Genomic DNA, 24,985 nt, shown 5'->3' with positions numbered 1-24,985 from the left:
AGATATGACCTTCTTATCATTAATTTTAAAACAATATAGAGATTTTAATTTATTTTTATTTTTCATGATGCAGTTCCATAGTCTAAGGAAATTTCTCTCCAACCATCTTCATTTGTCCTCCTCTACCATTTTCCCCATATTATTACAATATCATTAAATTCTGTTATTTAAAAGTATCATGGTATTGTGGGTATAGACAATGTGAGAAAGTCCAGCATCCTATTGTCAAGATATATTTAACAGTGGAATAGGGAGTCTTTTTATTCAAGAGTAGAGATGCACATGGCAATTTATCTTCACTTCATGGAATACTTACTACCATTATGCATTTTCTATAGATGACTACATGTATATTCATGTTTATCTGTATGTCTATTGATGTTGTATTTTGCATGAATGTTAAGTTATAACAGATAGAACATATGGTATTTTCCTTTTGGAATTGACTAATTTCACTTAGGATAACAGTCTCTAGTTGGGATCATTTTGTTGTGAATGAGATAGAATTTCATTTTTTAATGGCTGAGTAGTATCCCATGGTGCAGATGGACCACAGTTTCTTTATCCATAACTCTTTTAATGGGCATCTGGGTTGTTTCCATGCCTTTGTTATTGTAGATTTGCTGCTGTAAATATATGATTACACATGCACAAGAAATTTCCTTGGATGTATTCCCAGAAGTAGAACATACAGATCAATTTTCAGTTCATAATTACTTCCATAGTAGTTTACTAGCCTACACTCCCACCAACAGTGTCTCTTCACATCTATGCCAGCAGGTGTTAGTGGAATTCTGAATGTAGGCCAATCTCACTAGAGTAAGGTGGAAGTCCACTGTGGTTTTTATCTGTACTTCCCTGACAGCTAGGGAGCCTGAGCATTTTTCATATGCCTATTAATAATTTGAATTTATCCTTTTGAAAAACCACCACTCATTTTCTTCAGCCATTTCATCACAGGCTTGTTTTCTGTCACTGAGCTTCTGCAACACTTTGAAAATCCTAAATCTTGGTCTCCTGTCTCATGTGTAGTGTGAACATTTTTTTTCTCCATTTTTGTTAGTGGGTTCTTTATTTTGTTGATCATTTCCATTGCTGTACAGAAACTTCTTAGGTTGCTATGTAGTCCCCACCCCCACCCCACCCCCGCCTTTTAATTTTGGCTTCTACTGCCTGTGATTTTGGTAACTCTTCTAAGAAGTCTTTACCAATGTCTGTATCTTGTAGAGTGAATCCTGTGATCTTCTCTGATAGCTTGATTGTATCTAGGTCCTTGATCCACTCCTGGCTGATTTTTGTATGCTGTGTGAGGTTTTTGTTTCTTAGTTGTGCAGGATGCTATCCAATTGTCTCCACAGCAATTGTGAAGATATCAACCTTTTTTGATGGATTATTTCCATTTCTAGTGTCAAAAATTAATTGGCTTTACATGTATGGTTCCCTTCTAGTGTTTCTATTCTGTTCCATTGCTGATTATGTCAAAAAATTAGTTAAAGCGCCAGGCCAAAAAACAAACAAACAAAACAAAACAAAAACTAGTCATACTTCTGAGGAGGTCAGAAAAATGACAGTAAACCAATACCAAAATTATCAGGAAAAATAATCAAATGCTGGAGGGAAAACATAATTAAAGAATAGAAGAACAATGCTTGAGATCTTCAAAGAGCATGTTCATAAAGAAAATTAACAAAATATATTCCCCACTAGCCCAACTAATCAAGAAAAGGAAGAAGAATAATCAGGCAAGTCAGAACAGAAAAAGGAAATATAACATCAGGTAATTTGAACAAGCATATCAAAATCAGAAATTATTGCCAGCAACTACACATGACCAAGTCAGAAGAAATGGATTGGGTTTTAGACACAAACATCTAATGAAATTGAATCATGAGACAACTAATAATCCAAATAGATCTATAACCAGAATGGAGATTGAATCAGTAATTAATAATCACTTCCAACAAAGAAAGTCCCAGGAATAGTTTGCTTCATCGTTCAGTTCTATGAACGGTTTCAGGAGGAGCTGACCACAATCTTCCTTAAGCTATTCAAAACAAAACAAAACAAAAAGGTGAGGCACTCATTCCCAACTTTTCTATGAAGCCAGCATCATATTCATATAAAAGCCAGATACAAAACAGAGAAAGACAACTACAGACTGATATTCATGATGAACATAAGTGCAGAAATGCTCAACAAAATACTAGCCAACAGAATCCAACAATCCATCAGGCCAATCATTCACATGGATCAGTTAGGATTTATCTCTCACATGCAGGGGTAGTTTAACATATGCAAATCAATAAATGTAAGATACCACATCAACGAATTAAAAAATAAAAATCATGAAACATCTTGATAGATACAGATAAGGCATTTGTTAAAATGCAACACCATTTTATGTTAAAAACTCTAAGATAAGCATAGGAGGGATATGAAATAAGCAGTGTACAAAACCCCAATACCAGCATTATGCTAAACAGTAAAAGTCTGGAAAATCTTTTCCTTACACTGGACCTAGACAAGATTTTTCCTCTTTCACCAGTGCTATTCAACATGGTTTAAGAAGTCCTTACTAGAGCTGTTAGACAAGAAAGAGAAATTAAATGAATTTGAATTGGAAATTAGGAATTTAAATTATCCATTTTTGCAGACAACATGATTCTGTATGTAGAAGAACCAAGGCTCAAGTAGGAGACTATTGGAACTCAAAACAATGCTTGACAGGATAACAGAGTATAAAACTAGTTAACATAAATTGATGCCCTTGGTATACCAACGATGAGAAATAACTTGTCAGTACCTTCCCCTTTAAAATAGCAGAGACGAATCTCAAATACTTTGGAATAAACCTAAGCAAAGTTTTGCAAGATTTATATAATGGAAATTGCAAAACAATAAAAAAGAAATAGAGTACATTATAAGATGGACAAATTTTCCAAATTTCTGGATTGATAGAATCAACATCATCAAAATGGCCATATTATTGAAAGCAATATAGAGTCAAAGCAATTCCCATCAAAATCCCCACATTCTTCTCAAAAATAAAAGATGTTATAAAACATCACATAGACACAAAAGAGACTATGAATAACAAAAACTATCCTGAAGAACAAAAATAAAGCTGGAGGAATCACGGTTACAGATCTCAGGACATGTTACAAGGCAGAGCTAATCAAAACAGTCTAGTACTGAACAGAAACACAGAGAAGGTGCTCTTAAGACAAAGCCTCAGCTCTCAGAGGCTTTAACCCCATCAATCGTTGTAGCCAGGTTAATGCTGAGAAAATTTCATCCCAGGCTTATTTACCTGGTGTCATAGATTCATGAATCTACGCCTGGAAGCACACCAAGCTATTTATTCCAGATGTAAACCAGATGTTATCCTTGATAACCTGAGCTGCATGAGCTCAAGTAAGTTCCTTTTATTAGCGATACAAACAATTATAAAACACACAAACAAAACAAACAACAATTGAAACAAACAAAATTTTTTTTTTAATGTATTAAATTCACCTAAATGATCTGTCTTTGATATTTGGCTCATTAATATTTTGAGTTCAAACTGAATCATGTTTAGCATATGACAAAAACTTCAATTTGTACTATTTTTTTCTGTTTGAGACTAAAATGGAACTATCAACTCTGAGAAATTTAGTAAGACAAAAACAACACATCTGGGGCCCGGCGCAGTGCACAAGTGGTTAAGGTCCTCACCTTGCACGCCCAGGATCCCATGTGGGCGCTGGTTCTATCCCCAGCAGCCCCGCTTCCCTTCCAGCTCCCTGCCTGTGGCCCGGGAAAGCAGTCGAGGACGGCCCAGAGCTTTGGGACCCTGCACCCGGGTGGGAGACCCGGAAGAGGCTCCTGGCTTCGGACTGATATAGCATTGGCCGTTGTGCTCACCTGGGGAGTGAATCATGGGACGGAAGATCCTCCTCTCTGTCTCTCCTCTCTGTATAAGATCTTCCATCCGATGGTTCACTCCCCAAGTGAACGCAGTGGCCGATGCTATGCCAATCCGAAGCCAGGAGCCTCTTCCGGGTCTCCCACGCGGGTGCAGGGTCCCAAAGCCTTGGGCCGTCCTCTGCTGCTTTCCAGGGCCACAGGCAGGGAGCAGGAAGGGAAGTGGAGCTGCCGGGATTAGAACCGGCGCCCACATGGGATCCGGGGCGTGCAAGGCGAGCACCTTAACCACTTGCGCCACGGTGCTGGGCCCTGCCCATTGTTTTTCATAGCTCCATGATTGACAGTCACCCTGATTGAAAGCTGATATTTAAAAGATATTATTTTGAAACTTCCTTTTTCTTTTTCTCTTCTGTATTCTGCTTTGTCAACCTAGCCTCTTTTCTTAAACTTCTGTTAACATCATAGGCATTTGTTTTAAAGCCAAGAGCATCTCTGCAATGTCCCTTCTAAAGCTAGATCTATGGATTTGTTTCTGCTCTATCCATTTTTGACTGAATTCATGAGACTGGGGATCATGGAAAAAGCAGATATATTCTGTCTTTCTTATGACACTTCTAGAGCCCTGAGAGATTGAGAGATTTCCCTTGAAACCTCAAGCTCTTGAGTGTATTTGGCTTTTAGAAATATTAATAGTTACTTTATACTGTGTAATCACACTTTGAGTACACCGTGACTAGCATGTTACCGAAAGGCTACAATTTTAAAGCAAGTTGATGGTGATTACAGTAGACAGTTATTGCTAACAGGGATGCAAACCTCAGCTTTCTGGTTTTTTCACTTATTTGTACATGTTGATAGCAAATCCTTAGTTGTCTGAATGGATACGATGAAAGATGACTGTGAAGAATAATACATTGCAAGGAAAGGTCTGACTAACTTGCTCAAAATGCTCTTAAAATCACTATCCTACTGAGTGGTAAGTTGTCCATCCTGGGTCTGTTCAGTACATAGAGGGATTTTAAGTAAATTTCTGAATTTCAAAATTCCATGGTGCTAGATTTGTTTGGTTTCTAGTTTTGATCCTTTTATTTCACTTGAGCTATCCCTCTAAGCTATTTGAAGAACACTGAGATTGTTCCTCTGTGTCTGGGAGTTCCTATTTTGTCCTTAGCCTAATTCTGTATACCTCCTGTCGTGTTTGTTACTTGGGGAGTTGAATCTCCCCATTTTCCCCAAAAATCAAACAATTGTGATTTTTGTTTTGTTTTATTTTCACATTAACACAGTAATTCTATGTGGTTGCCTTAGCATCTTCTATTTCTCTTGTGATTTACATGGAATCATTGTGTCTATTTTAATAAAATACTAAAGATTTCTAGTTTTAAAAAGATTTTCAAAAAAGAAAATTCAGTCTTTTATCACCAAGCTGAGGGGCCCTGGAAGTCTGAGAATAATATTGTGTATAACGAGGCTCATTTTGTATGTTAAATTACATAGGAAACAATGCCAAGCTCTAAGTGAGGTTTCACACTCTTTGAGTCACAGAGCCAAAAAAGCATGATTGTTATGTATTCCAAATCATATGGGATTTTGTGAAATCTGAGTGATTCTGTGAAAATGAGTTGTCTTTGGCATATTGTAATAGTGCGAATTTTGACCACATAAAATTATTACAGGGCAAACTTAATAATCAGATTTCCTTGTTAGTTGTTGACTATGCAAGATCCATTAGATCATTAATCAGTTTTTAATCTCTTGCCCACAGTAAAACAAAACAAAACAGCAACAACAAAATCTTAATTCTGATCCTTCTTGTAATCCACCTGAAAGAGTAAAGACTCTGTCAGATATCTGAAATGCAGACTTCTGATTATTTTTTGGTGAGTTAGGCTGACAAAAAAAAATTTCCAAAAATTTTAGCATGCTGAGGAAACTGATGATTCTAAGAGAGATCAAAGTTTAAATTACATGATAGTTAATTCGTATATTTGGGAGAGGAAATTTAGCTGTACAAAGCATTGTCAACTCTTGGGCCCCTTTACCCACATAGGAGACATGAATGCAGCTCCTAGCTTTTAACTTCACCTTGGCTCAGCCCTAATGGCAACAGCATTTGGAGAGGAAACCAGTTAGTGAGTGGAAGGTCTCCATTTGTGAGTCTCTCTCCCCTCTCTATTTTAATCTATGATTTTTAAATAAATAAATAAATCTTTAAGAAAAATATAACTTTTACAGAAGATAAATGTGAAAGTTGTCGAAGAATAGTTTTAAAATGTGTTATATATGTATATATATATATATAATTGTTATATATATATATGTAAAGAGAACAAATTTCACATATTTCACAATACAGATTTAAGACTATGATGATACTTTCCATTCTACCACGCAGCCTCCTTGTATTTTGAAAAATTCTTGTCCAAGGGTTCACATCATGCTAGTCTTCAGATATGAATAGGAGGCCATTGATATCTGAGAAAAAACAAGTAGCAAGGGATTTAAGGATATATGAAAAAAGTCTATGTTATAAGAAGGAAAAGGTGTGTGTGTGTGTGTGTGTGTGTGTGTGTGTTTAAGGTTTAAAACGAGCTTATTTGAAGGTATCACAAAAATAACCAAAATATGTAACTGAAGGACTATGCTAAAGCCAGATCATGAACATCGTGGGTGCCTTGTCTCACGTAAGTTCTAGAAATGTTGATATAAGCCTCATAATCAAAATAAAACATGATTTGAGATGAATTTTCAAGATAGAGTTTTTATGGGAAAGAGTAGGCATAAAATGACGTTGAAGTCAAGTCCAAATTGGTGATGATATTCAGAACTTTGGGGAAAAACTTACAAAGCAAGGTAAGTTAATAAGAAAAGTCAGAGAGATCAGTGAGACCAGATTAATCTTTCTCTTGACTCTTAGGTCCGTTATATTGAATAGTTCTTACGTGAACTGAGTAAGATGTAGTTGGAAAAACTCAATTCTAGAGAACAATTAACGACATTTTGACTTCAGTAACACTCCAGGTTTGAATGAGAAATTTGCAAACCAATAAATCAGATTGGGAGAAATCATAAGAAGTATTTTGAGTAGTCATATGAGAGAATTGAATATACATATTAGTGTATTAGTGATATCTTCTCATAAATATTAACAAAATCTGCAAAGCAAACATTATGCTAGAATGTACTAGTAACAGTTAAAGCTGAAACAGAAAGTTAAAATTCATGCATTACACATATTAATCCACATTTATCTCATCTGTGTCCTAAACTCCCAGTAATATAAAATATAATGCATAATTGTTTCTCAGTAAATATTTGTGAAAAGAAATAAGAAGAAAGCATGAGGCATGATTTTTAAGACGCTATTGGGACACGCACATGCTAGATTGGCATACACGAGTTTCGGTGCTGCTCTGCTTCTGATTGGGAGGCAGCGGAAGATGGCTCAAGTACTGGGTCCCTGTAGGCATCCGAGAAGTGAACTGGTCCTTGTAGAATTTCTTAGTTTAAATGTCTCTGCCTCCATCTCGTCTGTCTGTAATAAATACAACTAAATAAACTTTGATTTGTCTGTAAGTCTGGGATTTTGCAAAATTGCTGATCCCATGATGGAATCAACCAGTCATGATGAAACCTACCTGTATTCCCTATCAGGTTTTCCTGTGTTAACCTGATATGCTATAAATAGGATGATTTTGTCCTATTAACATTGCACTGGGTTAACTCTGTTCAGGACAATTTATGTTAGAGAATTATCCCCGTTCTTAAAGCCTGAATTATCATTGCCTCCACATTTAATGTTCAACATGCAGTATCTCTTTAGTACCCATAGCCATTTCCATTTGATGTTGTTATTATTATTATTATTATTATTATTGAGCACAGAGGGCCTACGGAAGTAAAGATAGCGCATGTTTCAGATTACTTGAGTATGCAACAGCAGAGAAACAAAAAATTCTAGGAACTCCAGATAGAAATTGTGAGGTAACGCGCAGCACAATAACTTCAAACTGCACGTACCAGTCATATAAAGTATGCTTAATCGTAAGATCATATTCACCATGATGTACAGAAAGTTTTAATATCATTAGCAAAGACAAGGAAGATCAGTCGAGGTAATTACAATGATTTTTTTTTAACTAATTTTTAGCATTCAGTTTTGGAGTTCTAACTGAACTATTTCTAACAGAAGATTAAAGTTTAGGCCAAAATATAAGTTCCCATTTTAGAATATAACCCTGCATTATTCCCCACATAATACACCTTTTGTTCACAGTCTGTATTTACATACAAAAATTGGTTTAAATATGCCAAGTTTGCTTTCCATGTTTCTGTTTCAGTGTCCTCGGAAAGCAGCAGTGGAAGATGGCCAGGTCTTGTGTCTCCGTAGTCACATGGGAGACAGGGAAGATTCCACAGGCTCCTGGCTTTGGACTGGCTAATTTCTGGCAGATGTGAGCACTTGGGGAGTAAACCAGAGGATGGAAGACCTCTCTTTCTCTCTGTGAAAGTAAAAACACAAACACACACACACACATATATATATACATAGTCACACACACATATATATATAGTCAATTTATATATATATATATAGAAAGAGAGTAATTATAGACTTAAAAATGAGTGTAAGAATTTGTGGTCATGGGCCCGGCGCGGTGGCGCAAGTGGTTAAGTCCTCGCCTTGCACGCCCGGGATCCCATATGGGTGCCGGTTCTAATCCCGGCAGCCCCGCTTCCCTTCCAGCTCCCTGCCTGTGGCCTGGGTAAGCAGACGAGGACGGCCCAAAGCTTTGGGACCCTGCACCCGCGTGGGAGACCCGGAAGAGGCTCCTGGCTTCGGATCGGCATAGTATCGGCCCGTTGCGGCTCACTTGGGGAGTGAATCATCGGACGGAAGATCTTCCTCTCTGTCTCTCCTCTCTGTATATCCGCCTTTCCAATAAAAAATAATAAAAATAAATCTTTAAAAAAAAAAAAAAAAAAAAAAAAAAAAGAATTTGTGGTCACTGTGAAACCAGACAAGGCAGGCAGTGTATCTGACTTCATTTTTTAAATGCACTGCTCCAGAAAGAGTGCCTGGCATCCAAAGTTTTAAGCATGTTTTAATGAAGTAAGTAGAAAATGTATGAAAAAGTTTGCATAAAATCATAGAAGCAAAAGACAATATTTTACATGATTTTAATATGCAACAGTTTTTTTTCACTAACTTTTTAATGAAACACTTGTATCAATGTAAGCAGTTAGAAAAAACAGTTGTTGACCCAAGTTATGGGAAACTAAGTAAAACAGCTTTAAATTTAGTATCTCCCCTTAAAATTCTCTCCCAGGAACCAGAACCTCCCAGTCTTCCATGGATGTTCATGTTGTTGGAATCCTCTCTAATTCTAAGGCCAGCTTTTGATTTAGTAGTTATGATGCCACGTGAGATTTGTATCAGAGTGCTTGGGGTCAACACCCCTATGCTCATAGCAGCACAATCAATAATTGCAAATACTTGGAAGCAACTGAAATGCCCAGCAACAGAAGACTGGACAAGAAAGCTATGGTTCATTTACTCAATGGAATGTTACTCAGCAATTAAAAACAAACAAACAAACAAACAAAAAATGAAATGCACCTGTTTGTGGCCAAGTGGGCCCAACTGGAAACCATTATGCTAAGGGAAATCAGCCAGTCCCAAAAGGTTAGATAACAGATGTTTGCCCTAATTTAACATGAAATGATGTCAATCCGAAAAACAGTACCTGTAAACTCTAATATTGTTTCAACCCCAAACAGCCTGTATCTCATACAATAAGATATTGTGATGTAACCAATGACCCAGCAATCAATGTGAATCAGACTGCTTAAGATCTACATCAAAATATTGTTAAATCTAATATACTTTTAAGACCCTATGCTACTGGGAAATGAGGTGGGATAGCAGAGAAATCTTCCATCGCCTTAGAATGTGTGAGGAAGACGTGAAGTGGATTGAGTTTCCTGAAGGCAGTCTTGACTGTTGCAGGCAGTTGGCAAATGATTGAGCAGTAAGGATTTCTCTCTCTCCTCTCAAAAAATAACTTCAGTGCCAGTGTATTGGCTCAACTGGCTAATCCTCCACCTCCAACTCCTTGGATCTCATATGAACACCGGTTTATGTCTCAGTTGCTCCACTTCCAATCCAGTTCCTGACTTATTACCTGAGAACAGAAAAAAAAAAAAAGTGTCCCAATGCTTTGGGAGCCTGCAGCCATGTGGGAGATCTGGCTCTTGTGTGTGGATGGGTTCAGATCTGAACACTGTCATCATTTCGGGAGTGAGCCAGCTGATTGAAACTCTTTCCCTTTGCAGTAAAAGTAAATGTATTATAATTTTTTTTTCAAATTCTCCGATACTGTTACTTTACTTGAAAGATCATGATTGCATTACTCTTCTAAATATTTGGCAGGTAAATCATGATGCTACAATGGTACTTAAGAAAAAAAGAAGTGCCATCATGTATTCTAAATTAACATACACTGATATGAATTTGGATTCCAAAATGACTTTTTCAAGCTAATAAGCACATGGTACATTTTGCTGTTATCAAGTTAAGTGTTAATATTATATAATATTCCCATGCAGATAATGTTGAGTAAAATCTTGCAAAATTTATAGAACTATGTATTATATAGAACCGTTTCTTTTAAGACTTAAAAAGCAGAAAACTGAATGATATTTTGTATACACCCTTAAGGGTATTTTATATAGGCAAAGGAATAGTACCAATGTGGAAAAAAAAAAAAACCAAATTGAGGCTAATGGTTACTTCATAAATAGGAGAATAAGCAAAATAAAATATCAGTGAACATTATTATTTATTTTGTAATAATGCATCAAGTATATGCAACTAAATTACTTTACATATTAAAGTTAAATGCAATACAATTTTTATATATGGCTAACATTTTTTTCAAAGTTTCAACATTTCATAATTAAATGTAATAATTCACATACATAAAATGGGCTTATGGATAGGAGCACACTAAAACTATGGAAGTGGGTGTTTGCCACAGTAGATGAGATGCCTCTTGAGACCCTCACATAACATACTAGAATATCTAATTGGAGTTTTCATGCTTCTGTTTCCAATACAGATACCAGTATATTCCATTGGAGGCTGTGGGTGATGATCCAAACACTTGATTCCTTGTCACATAAACGGAGTTCCAGGCTCCTGGCTTTGACATAGTCTACTGATTCTCAAGCTCTCTCACTCTCTGTCTTTCTCTCTTTCTCCCTGTGTTGTGTGTGTCTCCCTCTCTGCCTCAAATAAAGCATTAAAATTAAACATAATTATACCACTAATGTAAAACTTTCTACAGATTTATTTTTAATTACATATTTTTGATTGGAAAGAGAGATTTATAGAGAGGAGAGACAGAAAGAACTTCCATCTACTGGTTCACTCTCTAAGTCATCATGACAGCCCAGGCTGAACTGATGAGAAGCCAGGAGCCAGGAGCTATTTAAAGTTTCCCATAAGGGTGCAGGATCTCAGGTCCAGAGATTAGAGACATCCTCCACTGCTTTCCCAGGCCATAAAGAGGAAGCTGGGTTGGAAATGAAACAGTCAAGACACAAACCTGTGTGCATATGGGATGCCGGCACTTCAAGATGTAAAATTAGCCAATTGAACCATCATGCCAGTTCCACATTTAAATAATTTGAAATATGTGTTTCAATTATAAATGTTGTTGCTACAGACATTTTCAACCCAGGACTGAAAATAGTATATCTAATTCAATATTTCTTTATTAACATTAATATTTTTGTCTCATAAGACTAAAAAGACACTAATTTCCTAACTATTGGAGAACATTGTTCAACAAATGACTAAAATACTATAGCAAAACACAAAGATGTATCTTATACAAGAAAACATATGCTGCATTAAATGCTCTTCTAATTATTTATATTCCCTCCATATAACATACACATTTTAAATGACAAACAATTTTATTAATAACTAATGAAAATAACATTAGAACTAGAACTATGAGATGCAAATTAAAATTATTTTGAAACATGTTTGATCTTAGAAATATAGTATTATTCTTTGAATTTCACTGTATATCTTTAAAAGGAAAAACACTAATAGAACTCCACCATCTAAAGTTTTATGATCTATGATATTTTTAAAAAGTACCAAGTTTGGCAGTGTCATTTGCTACTCTAATGATCTAAAAAATATGTATCAAGATTTGAGCCTTTCTTTGCAGAATTAATCAAATACCTATTGATGCAGGGATTCAGTCAACACAGTTCTCTAACACATCTCACATCCATAACAATGTCTGTCTTAAGTCCATTACCTGGAGAAACAGGATAGTCAGAAAATGAATAGAACAAAGGTCAGAGACAATTCAGGCATATGCTTGCACGCTTCAGCTTGTTAGAACGGTATTTTGAGTAGCACTTTAAGAACATAATCCTATTAGTTGTTTCTAAGCAAACCAGACATACTTTCAAACAAACCATACCTTGCCTTTTGAATAATGTAAGATAACTATAAGTGAGAGGAATGCATGAATTTGAATATTTCTGACAAATTTGTAATGTATGAATGTTCTCCAAAAAGTTCACGGAAAGTAGTATCAAAAAAAACATTTATTTTTGTACAAAACTATTTAAATTCCAGCATACAAGGCATCTTCAAAAATTTCATGAAAAATCAGACAATATAAAATTATGCATATCTCAATGTTTCATCAAGATGAATTTAACTATTAACTTCATTTTTTCCCAAGACTTTCCAAAGTGCTTTAATTGAATTCTATGTCATATTTGAGTATGAATTGTATAACATGTGTGAGTATGCATGACAAAGACTCTGAGTCAGCAACAATGGGGTAGCTACATTTTCTTGCAAGAGTTTGAAGGTTTCTGGATGTAGGTTTAGGTCTTTTATCCATGTAGATTGGATCTTAGTGTATGGTGATAGATGTGGGTCTATTTTTTTTGTTTCTACAGGCTATCAGCCAGTTGTCCCAACAACATTTACTAAAGAGGCCTTCCCTCTTGCTTGAGCTGTCATTGGTCTTTTTGTCAAAGATTAAGTGGCTGTATTTGTGTGGGTTCCCTTTTGGTGCTTCTATTCTATTCCATTGATCTTCCTTTCTGTCTTTGTGCCAGTACCAGGCTGTTTTGATAACCACTGCTCTATAGTATGTCCAGAGGTCCGGGATTGTGATTCCCCCTGCTAACTTCTTATTTTTCAGGATGGTTCTAGCTATTCGTGGTTTTTTGTGTTTCCAGATGAACTTTTGAATCATTGTATCCAGTTCCGTGAAGAATGTTTTGGGCAATTCACGACCTAGGAGTAGGTCCCGACTTTCTAAGAAGGACACCAAAAGAAATAGCAGTTGAGAACAGAATAAACAAATGGGACCTCATCAAACTAAGAAGCTTCTGTACAGCAAGGGAAACAATCAACAAAGTAAAAAAGCAACCCACAGAGTGGGAGAAGATCTTTGCACACGATATAGGCGATAGGGGGCTAATTTCCAGGATATACAAAGAACTTCAAAACAACCAAAAAACCAAAACAAACAAACCACTCAAGAAATGGGCACGGGAAATGGGCAAACATTTCACAAAGGAACAAGTCCAAATGGCAAACAAACATATGAAAAAATGTTCCAGCTCCCTAGCAATAAGGGAAATCCAAATTAAAACATCGATGAGGTACCACCTAACACCAGTAAGATTGGCCCACATAAACAAGAACACCAACGACGCTTGCTGGTGAGGATGCGGGGAAAAGGGAACCCTACTCCACTGCTGGTGGAGCTGCAAATTGGTACAGCCTTTATGGAAATCAGTCTGGAGAACACTCAAACAACTCAAAATCTGCATACCATATGACCCAGCAATAGCACTCCTAGGAATATATCCAAAACACCTGTTTTACGACAAACCAACATGCATCCCTATGTTCATGGCAGCACAATCAGTAATTGCAAAAACATGGAAGCAACCGAAATGCCCATCAGCAGAAGATTGGATAAGAAAGCTTTGGTTCATCTACTCCATGGAATACTACTCAGCTATTAAAAAAAAACAAAATGCAGTTCTTTGTGGCTAAATGGGCCCAACTGGAAACTATAATGCTAAGGGAAATGAGTGAATCCCAAAAGATTAGATGCCACATGTTTGCCTTGATTTAACCTGTAATTTTTGTATGGTCGTTTGTTATTTTTTGAACCTGTCATTGATACTGTCTCAACCCAGATGTTTCGAAGAAGGGAACTTGCATTATTTTTAACATATTGTTTACCCAATACTATGTCAATTAATTCCATAATGTTGTATATTGATACTGAGGCCTTGTTGGGGCTTTTAACTGACCGGATCTTTACTCTGTTAGACCTATCTTCAGACCATAGAAGGTCTCCCCAAGAGGCCACTGAACTTATCTGGACAATAAGACGCTGAACTTTATGCTAGGCATGTGTTTGCAAGCAATGAATCTCAACTGAACTTGAACTATGGTTATGCAACAAAGTGGAGGAATCCACCATGGGGGGAGGGGTATGGGAGGGGTGGGGGGAATCCCCAGTGCCTATAAAACTGTACTACATAATACAATGTAAGCAACAATAAAAAAAAAAACAATGGGGTAGCTAGTGAATAGAGAAATCATTGCACCTTACACTAGCAAGTTACTTACCAAAGTGAAAGTCTCATAAAAATCATGTTAGGTATTATTTGTGCTTTCCTAGTTTTAATTCTAACACAAGTAAAGAAAATATTTCTTACTGAAAGCCTATCAAATGCCATTTAGAGACTTTATATGTGGGTCCGGCAGGTGCAGAAGCTTAGTGGCTAAAGTCTTCACCTTGCATGCACCGGGACCCCATATAGGTGCAGATTCTGATCCTGGCTGTTCCACTTCCCTTCAGCTCCCTGCTTGTGGCCTGAGAAAGCAATAGAGGATGGCCTGAGGCCAAGGGACCTTATCCCTGCTTGAGGGATCTGGAAGAAGCTCCAGGCTCCTGGGTTTGGTCAGCTCACCTATGGCTGTTCTGGCCATTTAGGGAGTGAACCAGGGGAGGGAGGATCTTTCTTTCTGTCCTCCTAATGTCTTTGTAGATTTTCTGCCCTGCTTCATTGCCTCCATAGATTGCCACCCCCTTGTCTCTGACTTTCCAATAGAAATAAATAAATCTTATAAAAAGAAGCTTAATATGTGAGCAATAACTCAAAACCTCATTTTATATAATTACTAGGAAAATCAGCGCAAGGTTTTTCAAGGCCATAAATGGTAGAAACAGCAGGTTCTGTCTATTGTTTTATTCTGTACCTATAGGGAACTGAAATATTGAAAACCTTAGTGGATATACATAATTAGTAGATAAACTTTTCTTTGAAATCATGTCTTTCCAATGTTTTCATCGCTAATATCAAAACCCTGTATTCCCAGCAATCTTCCAAGTACTGATCTGAATTAGGTAATATTCCTATTTGAGTTAAGGTATTATTCATGGTATGAGGTATTGTACTCTCCTTCATCAAGCATTCAGACAAAAGTGACTTTACTTGTTAGTAAATGTAAAAATAACGTCAGCACTGATATTGAAGTTGGTGTCATAAAGATCCAGCAATCTTTATAAAAGCAGTTTATTTCCCTGTTACCCTTAGCAAACTGTAATACCCTCAAGTACAGAGCTTATGCATTTTTCACAAAGCTTGACATGTTGCATGACACTTATTGGATGATTAGTATATACATGAATGATTAAACAGATACCACATAAAATGTTTGTATGCATTAGCTTGATTAAAGAAAGACTATGTTATTCCATGTAATTATAACCATTGACATTAAATTTTTCAACATATTGGCCTACTAGTGTAAAACAATGATAATTTAATATATCTCAGTTTAGATTTTCCTGTGACGGGTGCTAACATTTCTCAGCAGCTGTCAGGATTTCTTTGTAGTTCAACATGGTTAGGCTTAGGCATTAAGGAAGCCATAGCAAGCAGGTTGGGTCTTCTCAAGGTTAGGCACCATTTTCTAACAAGGTTGCACTTGGCAACCTTATGGGGTGCGTGGGAATGCCCAAGCTCTGAGACTCCGATTGCTTGAGAAAGGTGGTAGGTGATAAACTATGAAAGACCTGCATTCTGGCCAGGTGTTCGTGGAAACTTCGTAGTTGATCTGAGGATAGGGGGCAGATTACCACCTGCACTCAACTGTCAGGAATCATTAGGATAAATAATAACACACTGTTAATTATGTCTTTATGTTTCTTTGATTTTTTTTTTTACTGCTTTTTATTTTTGCAAGACCCTCAGATTTTTCTAAAGACATATTGGAAAAAATCTAATAAAAATAAAACCTGTGTCTGGGACAAGCCCACTCACTCTTGCCTGAGAGTGCATTGAGTCCTCTGGACCCCACTATTAACTTTGAATTTTGTGTTCCTAAGTATTTCAGCTCCTATCCTTCAGCACTGTCTCTGGCAGGATTGTGATGTGCTAGCATGCCACAAACTACTACTTCTGGTTGTGGTGGTCAATTGTGTAGACCAACTTAATAGGCTGTGGTATCAGATTTTTATTCTGTCTACATTCTGCTGTACAGATATTACTTAGACATAATTAATATTTATGTCAGTAGACTTTGAGAAATGTATATTACCCTCCGCAAACTACTGTGATTGGCTATTGCAATCAGTTTAATCTTATTAGAAGAAAATATTCCTGAGGATGAAGAAATTGTACCTTCAGTAGAACTGAGCTGTAGCATCAGCTCTTTGACATTGTTGAAGTCAATTGCTTTCTCGATAGATGGATAGACAAAAATAGAAATATAGAGAGATGGACAGACACAGACAAACAGAGATCCCTAGGACTCTGTTTTCTCTAGAGTGTGCTAACCAGTGCAGCTGCTACGGAAGCAATATTTCACTAGTCTGATAACTAGTCTTTTCTTTACCCTTCATCTGGAATCGAAACACTGATTCTCTCTCTGGAGTTTCTTCCTCATTTCCTTCATATGCCTGGAATCCTGACACTAAATGCATCAACCTCTGTTGTCTTAAATCATGCCAGATTTTGCAGGACACACAGTTTCTCTAAAACAATCTATTAGAAGTGAACAGGCCAGGATTGGAAGACTCCATCCAAGTCCTAACTACGATAAATCTATTTGACTATTTTATAGATAGGGTATTTATTTATAACTGTTAATGGTAGTGCACCATACAGATAAGTTGCTAGCATGAGGTTGAAAAGAAACTATTATTATTGTCTGTTTCCACCAGTCATAAGAATAGTATGTCAATGAAACATTTCCCTGTGTTTTGTTAATATGGTTACAAAATCAATGGTCACATTTTTGAGTCACCCTACGTTGGTATTTTTCAAATATACATGTTAAGGATAAAGTTTGTGACTCAAGATTGTTTCCTGGAACAGATAATCTGACAAAAGGGTATAAAAACCAAAACGTGTCTACTGTATGAGACTCACTCTAACTAAACTAGCTCATTGCATTGGTTATTAATTACAGACTATGTTGTAGGCTTGTGCATTGACTGAGCATTCTCTGGGGTATGATAAATTCTGCCTTAAATCCGTATGCTGAAGTCTTCTCTTTCAGCAAATATCCCTCAAGTCAGCAACATTTTCTGTGCTGCAGTTAGAGCAGTGCTTAGCTGAACTCCGTTCACTCCTTTAACATTAATCACCATTGGCCATGTCTCTGCAGGCTTTTCAAAGGATAGTGGCCCACACAAAGCAGGGGTTACATTTGCCTTTGGCTCGTCTGTCCCCACATGTAGTGGTCACCCTTTCGCCTGCTGTGATCCAAGACCCTGAAGAAAAGTGCAGTGATGTGATTTATCTGGTTATGTGGACATCTCAGCCCCAAGCCGCTGCTGTGGTCTTTCATGCTTTACACTGTGCCCAGAATATGATGAGAAGAAAAAAGAACAAAGACAGTCGCAGTAGATAATACATGGTCTGTCTTCAGAACTGAATGCTACAATTTATGTACAATGAGCATAGCCTGATTACTGAAATTTGAATTATGCTCCTAAATTTTCAACTCTAAAGCTGGGACTTATTGCAGAAGAAAAAAATTATCCTTTTTTGTCTTGTGGGGAGTCATGCCACAAATTCAAAAGATAATTAATCATTATCTCTTTGCAAAAGTGTTGCAGGCTTTGTTTTGGCTCTGAGCATCATCTCTGTGCATTTATTACTGCTTTTTCCAAAGATGCAAAGTGAGATAAAGGGAGATCTTAGACGATTCTGGAAAGATTCCTTTTACTAGTGAAAATAAAGAGCCATAGAAATCAAAGTCTATGTGGGGTCATCATTTTGGCACAGTGGGATAAGCTGTTGCTTGTGACTCAGCATCCCATATCAGAATCCACATCAGAGTATTACTCTCCCTTCAGCCTTACTCCCTACTGATGACCTGGGAAAGTAGTGCAAGTTCTGAGGCCCTGGCATCCATGTGGGAGACCTGAAAGAATCTCTATACTCCTGGCTTCAGCCTCATACAAATTCTTGTTCTGTTTACCCTTTGGGACATGAACCAGTAGTTGCAAGATTCTCTCTCTCTCTCTGCCTTTCAATTAAATAAATAAGTAAGTAAGTAAACAAACAAATAAATAAAATGCTACCTGCTGTACAACGGTGGCAGCCTCTATGCAACTTTCTTAATGAATGGTGTAACACACAGTTCTTTATACATTATTTAGTTAGAGACTCTGTTGCTGGCCATTCCGTTGTTTTCACTGATATGTATGTGATTTGGCTTTCTCTCTGTGCCTTGAAGACAGTGGGGACAGTGGCAGGTGGATTGATCCTGAGAAGTACCTTGGCCCAAAGAAGAGAAATTCTGAAATCCTAGAGAAATAAATAACAATAAAAAAAAAACATATCTAGAGGGCAAATGTCATTTTAAGTCACAGAAATCAGAGTTTGAAGCAAAATGAAAACAATGACTTATGTAAGTCCATGAGACACAGTCAAGGCTAAGACTAAGGGACAGATCAAAAGAATATCACAGAATCTCCTGACAGCAGAGCAGCTGCCAGAGCAAGGGTCAAAAGAAAAAGTTCAATAAATTCCACAAAAAGGCTAGGCTCACCAAAGGTCAGCCGATTTTGAGTGAGGCTGCCTTAAAAATACAACTTAAAAGAGATGCAAGTATTCTTCTTTCTAAACCCTCACATCCTTTCTATTCCTTTCTCCATATATCTCATCCTGCCCCAAGAATCTCATGTTATGGAGAGGGTTGTAGGTGTTTGAAATCTGTGATGTGTGTGTGTGTTTAAAATTATCATCAGTCGAGTCACATTAATGGTACATCTGTATGCTGGATGCTAAGATCTGAAAATTTGTGTCTACCTATAATTCATGGTAAACCATAACCCCCTTTCTGGTAGTATAAGCAACTGGGTCTTTTGGAAGACTTGAGATCATAAGGTCAGACTAGGTTATGAATTGATGACTACTTCGATAGTAGGGGTTTGTGAGAGCGTGTTTGCCTTTTCACCATGTGAAAACACACAGCATGTGTCATGTAGAAGGAAAAAATCATCTTTAGACACTGAATCTGTTACATCCTTGATTTTGGACTTCCCAAGCCTCTAGTATTGTGAACAATCCATTTTTGCTTTTTTTTTTTCACAAATTCCCCAATCTATTTTGCTATTTCAGCTCAAGTGAACTAAGATACAATGCTTTACACAGTTAAGTGAAGAAAGCCTTCTGGGCAGTTTTCTATAAACTTAACCCTGGATATTTTTTTTCCATTTTCCAGGGATATCAATGCCAGCTCTAAGTGAATTCCTTTGTAGTTCACAGAGACACTAATAAAAAGGATAATATTTTCCTTAATCCACCATATTTCTTTAAAAGTTATTCTGCACATTTAGAATCAACATTTATTTTTCTAAAACAAGGTGAAATAAATGTACATCATTTCCTCTCCAGTACGATGTCACCATTAAAGTTTGGCCGGCCTTTCAAAAGCAGAGTGTTGAGATCTGCTCTTGGTTATGCGTCATCATTTCTCTTTCCATCGTTTGGCAAGACCTTCTGAAATTCATGAACACATTCATGAACTTCTGCATCAAGCAGCATTATTAGTTCAAGTGACAGAAAACAATGCTAGCTATTGTAAGCTGAACATTTATTCCAAAGTCATCAGACAGCTCACAGAATCTGTGCAGAGGTTGCAGAAACAATGCCTGGAGATATGCAGCATAGGAATTAAGCTACCAATGAGTGCAGTGTTGCTGCAACATACTTTTATTGCTCCTGGACATGGAAACCACTACTTCACTTGTCCATTGAAAATAGACAAGGGTGCTGCCTTTGGGACAGTTACAATATCTGCTTCTGCAATCTGATATAGCTTATAACATCTTATTCATTCCTAGGTAGATGAATGTATTTGAAAAAAATCAAACATATGTTAGTTATCTTTATAGTTAAAGGGATTTGGACAGTGAATAGCAAATGTTTTACAGTTTAATAGAGAATTTCATTTTATCAAATGATTTCCTAGATGTTACAAAGGTTCTGATTGTAGATTACCCAAAGGAAAGGGTAAATTTACCCAGAAGCGAATGTTGTTCACCATTGTTTATTTGTTTTAGTTGTATTTTGTGAGAAAAAGAGTATGAATTAAGAAGAAAATGTAGTCACACAGTGATTAAATAACTCATTAATTGACTGAATCTTTATTTCAATACAGACAATTCCAAAGTTGCCATTATTTCCAAAATTGCATCTGGCAAAAGACACATATTTAAAATACTGTATATGATTATGAATAAAGTCTATATATTCTATATAACAAATTGGCAATGGACTTATTTCTTGGTTTTACTCATCTCTACCTAATACTGGACAAGTGCAGTGGAAACTGGATTTACATCCCTGTCTTCTAGTTAATTTCTCAGGCATATCCCAACAGAAGCCCAGCTAAAGTTTCAGAAATAATTCACAGTGATGGGTTGCATGGATGGAAGAGTTTATTATTGCAGGGTTACGTGGGAAACCCTACAGTCTTGAAACCTCAGAAGGAAGCAGAAGTGATACTTGTAGAAGGGTAGTCCTATAGCAAGGTTTAGGGATCTATGAAGCCCAGCAGTGTCAGTGAGAAGCAGGAGAGATGATGTGACAGAGAGGGGGACTCTACTTGAGAGCAGAAGAGACTTCCTAAATCAGGGAGAATAAGATTAACTTCTCACAAATGTTTCCACTTTTGGAGAACAACTTCTACTCTCTTTGCTAATGGAGAAAGGATACCCACCCCCTACTTTCCTTCACATTTTAAAATAACTGCGCATTGGGTTAGCTCCACTCATTGTAAAATGAAAATTGCATGACTCTGAGTTCATAAGACAGAAAGATATGTGGTTAATTACACTGAAATATTAAATGCCCCTTTTTCTTCAACTCTTCCATTTCTCTCTGGCACATCCTAAAAGAGGAAATGCTTATAACTACAAAACTGTATCAGAAAGAAATAATGAACATCATCTTAAATAAATGCCTGTTTAATTGTATATGTGCTGCCAAAGCGAACACTGAAACATGCTCATTCAGTTGTAATTCAAGGAAAGAAAAAATTAAATTATTGGAATGATTTTTTAGCCATTAATCTTTGCATTATCCAATGTCAGTTTCAAATGTTCTAGTTTTAAATATTTTAACATTAAAATTTGAGGTAATCTCTTTAAATAATCTTTGACACATATACAAAATCACAGAGATGACATAATTTGTGTTTTATTCATCCCACAGAGATATGTTTTTTTTTCATACCAGAATAAATTTACTTGGCTGTTTTCATTTCACCTCTTCATTCATGTCCATTTTGAGTCTGTATACTGATATGTAAATAACTATTCAGAATAAAAACATGTTTTCTGATCATTACCTTTTATTTTTTATGCCACCATTTGCACATCACTGTTTGGTAACACAGGAAAATAAGGTAAATAAATTACAGGGAATTAATTGATCATTTTTATTTCTTAGACTAAAACTTTTCTTTCTGTATTTAAAATAAGCATTTCCGCCTCTTCCATAAGTTTTGACAAACTTACCCTGCAGTGACTTGACACATCAATGCATTCATGATTCTCCCAGAATTCTGGATTTATATGGTATAGTGAGTGGCATATGCAAAGAAAAGCAAGGAAATGGAGGCAGACTTTGCTCCCACAACTCATGGAGCACTGCCCATGAGCATGTTTTATTGTTCCACCAAATTCCAGGGAAATACAAGTTCCAAGATAATCCCCACGCTCCAGTATGACATTAGTAGGGCCGTAGACCATGTAGGCACGTCTGAGTGTGGGTCATGTTTTTCTGTTTGAGTTTCAAGGCCTCAATGTTGTCCCTGACAACTCTGCAGCAGACTTTCACAGCAACAGTTTGTCTCTTATTGTTGTACTGGTTTGTCATGAGCTTGATTCCTCATTCTATTCCTGGAATAGCATCTGTCCATGATTGATTTTCAGATGGGATAACCAGGGAGAAACAGGAAAGAAGGAAGAAATTAAAAATAATAATACTAAATAATCAAAACTCTGTAGTCTCTATCGTGCCTAAAACCTACACTCGATATTTACCACAACTCCAGTTTTGAGCAAAATCTAACATTTTCAATAATATTTTTTTCTCTGAATTCACATAAACCTCTTAATAAGAAATCTTTAGAGGGATCAACCAACCACAAGTCACAAATGCTTTGCCGTGCTCCGCATTTGTGGAAGATAAGGAGCTCTCATCATTTTCTTTCCCCTTCTCCCTTCACTCTCTCAGACCCACAGCACAATGAGCACAATGACTGTGTGTGAAAGTAAACCGTTTACAAAGCTCAGTTGCTGTCTGCCTGAATTCACACGTCTCACACACATTTTACTTAACAATTACATTTAGGGAAGAAGAGTAATTCTGACATACAGAAATATTTAGACTGGAAGTATCTTTTATATACAGATCTACATCACATATTAATTTTGTCAATTGAGAAGTCTTCTACAAGCACGAGCTTGTGTATGAGGTGCTCTGACAAGTCCCAGACAAATCAAATTTTATAACCCAGGTTGCCAGTGAGATAGAGAAATTCCTTTGTAAAGTGATATTGCCATACAAAAGAATAACCCTGCAGTATTTTTGTGGAATAATTGAAATGTTATGTCGTATTGCAAAAACAATTTAAAATAAATTATATAATCACTATCATATATGTCCTATACTATACTTTATGCACATAATCAAGTTACACATTGTTGAAACTTATTTTAAAATGTCTATTTCTTTATAAATATTTCATTTGAAAGACAAATAGAGACAGACGGAGAGAGAGAGAGAGAGAGACTGATATAGACAGAAACAGGTCTTCTGTCAGCTGAGTCACTATCCGAACATCAGGCCAAAGTCAGAAGGCAGGATTTCCACCTGCCATGTGAGTGGGAGGGATCAGAGTACCTGAGCCAACACTTGCTGCCTCCATAGGTGTGTATTTGCTGTAATCTACAAATTAAAAACCAGCCCAGATTTAAAGGAGATGCTCTTGGGTTCTGGGTGTCCCGAATGCATCTAATGCCAGCTGCTAATCTGATGAGCATTTAATAGGTGTCAGACACAATGTTTTCACACAGATTAGACAATAAATATATGCTGTAACCCATGTGACAGATATAATTATCTTCATTATGCTTGTAAAGAAAGCATGACATGACGACTTAAGTGATTTCCCAAAGTCCGCCGTAAGTTATATTGCTGCCATACTGCTCAGGCTGCTGGAATGTCACACTTAATGCTTTCATGTTTCACCACAGTGAATTATTGTTATAGTTATGTGAATAGGTCTAATGCATTTTATAGCTGCTTATGTATTTTGAATGAACTAACCTGTTAGAGAACTGAGCATCATTTTATTTCAATATCACACATGTGGGACTGATATCGCTAAATGAGACAGAAATAAAAGCTACATTGTGAAGGAAAAGCTCTGTTAATACATTTTTTCGTGGTAGGTAGGCATGGACTTTAAAAACATACAGATATTTTATCAAATATTATGCATTTCTAAAGCTCCATGCATTTTAAAGGGGCTATGTGAAATCACAAAGAAAACTTCAGTTTGCACAATTCAGAGTTGCCTAATTGGAGGCAGTGTCAGATGCCAGACATGGCTTGTGATTGGCTTTCTCCACCAGCATCATTGCGCAATTGTCTCCTTGGCAGATGCAGGCTAACTTTGCAAAGCTGTGACTGTTTCACCCTTTTTAGTATAACCAAATATAAGGACTTTTTTAAAAAAAAATTTCACTCTTAATCTCCAATAAATATTTCAAGGTTTGGTTTTGAAACTCCATCAGTGACATTTCTTGAGGAAATAGACATTTTAATTAGAGAAAAATGAGGTGTTTTTTTGTATATTATTGGTAGGTTTTATTTTGTAGGTTAGAATTTATGAATATTTTCTCAAAATATAAAAAAAATACTTGAAAACACTTGAAGGGCTAGTCTGTGTTTAGTAGGTTTTCTTTGCAATAGTTACTTTCTAGGTAAAATTAGCATAAATCCTCACATTGGAACATTTTCTGATTCATCATAGTGGTGGTATCAATAGCAAGAATGGTATTTCAGAGGTCATCTGCTGCATACGTGTTTGAGTTTGTATGAGTTAGGATGTATATTTGTGTGTTTACTCACGTGGAAATTGGATGTTTACATTTCTAACTCTACAAATATCTGTTACTCAAAATAATCTCCAATTAGATGAATAACCTAAATTTATCTTGCTAGAAATGTTCATACTCCCTCCTAACTGTGCTCTGATTCTCCTCTAACTTTTTTGTTTGAGTTCTGAAATGCTTATAGTCTGCACATGAAGTATCTATTTATTAACAATTTCTCCTTTGAAAGAAAAAGTAAACATTGTCACCTTACGAATACCATTTATACTTTTGAAATATTGATATAAGAAACATAATTATTTTTCCCCAAAAGAAGCTCAATATGTGTTTATCTCCCCAATTATACATTTATGGCTTTG

The sequence above is a fragment of the Ochotona curzoniae genome, unplaced genomic scaffold, assembly GCF_017591425.1.
Source record: "Ochotona curzoniae isolate NIBS_2020 unplaced genomic scaffold, NIBS_Ocur_1.0 contig_3432, whole genome shotgun sequence".
NCBI classification, from domain to species: Eukaryota; Metazoa; Chordata; class Mammalia; order Lagomorpha; family Ochotonidae; genus Ochotona; species Ochotona curzoniae.
The sequence above is the reverse complement of the archived record's forward strand: the minus strand, read 5'-3'. Positions refer to the sequence as shown.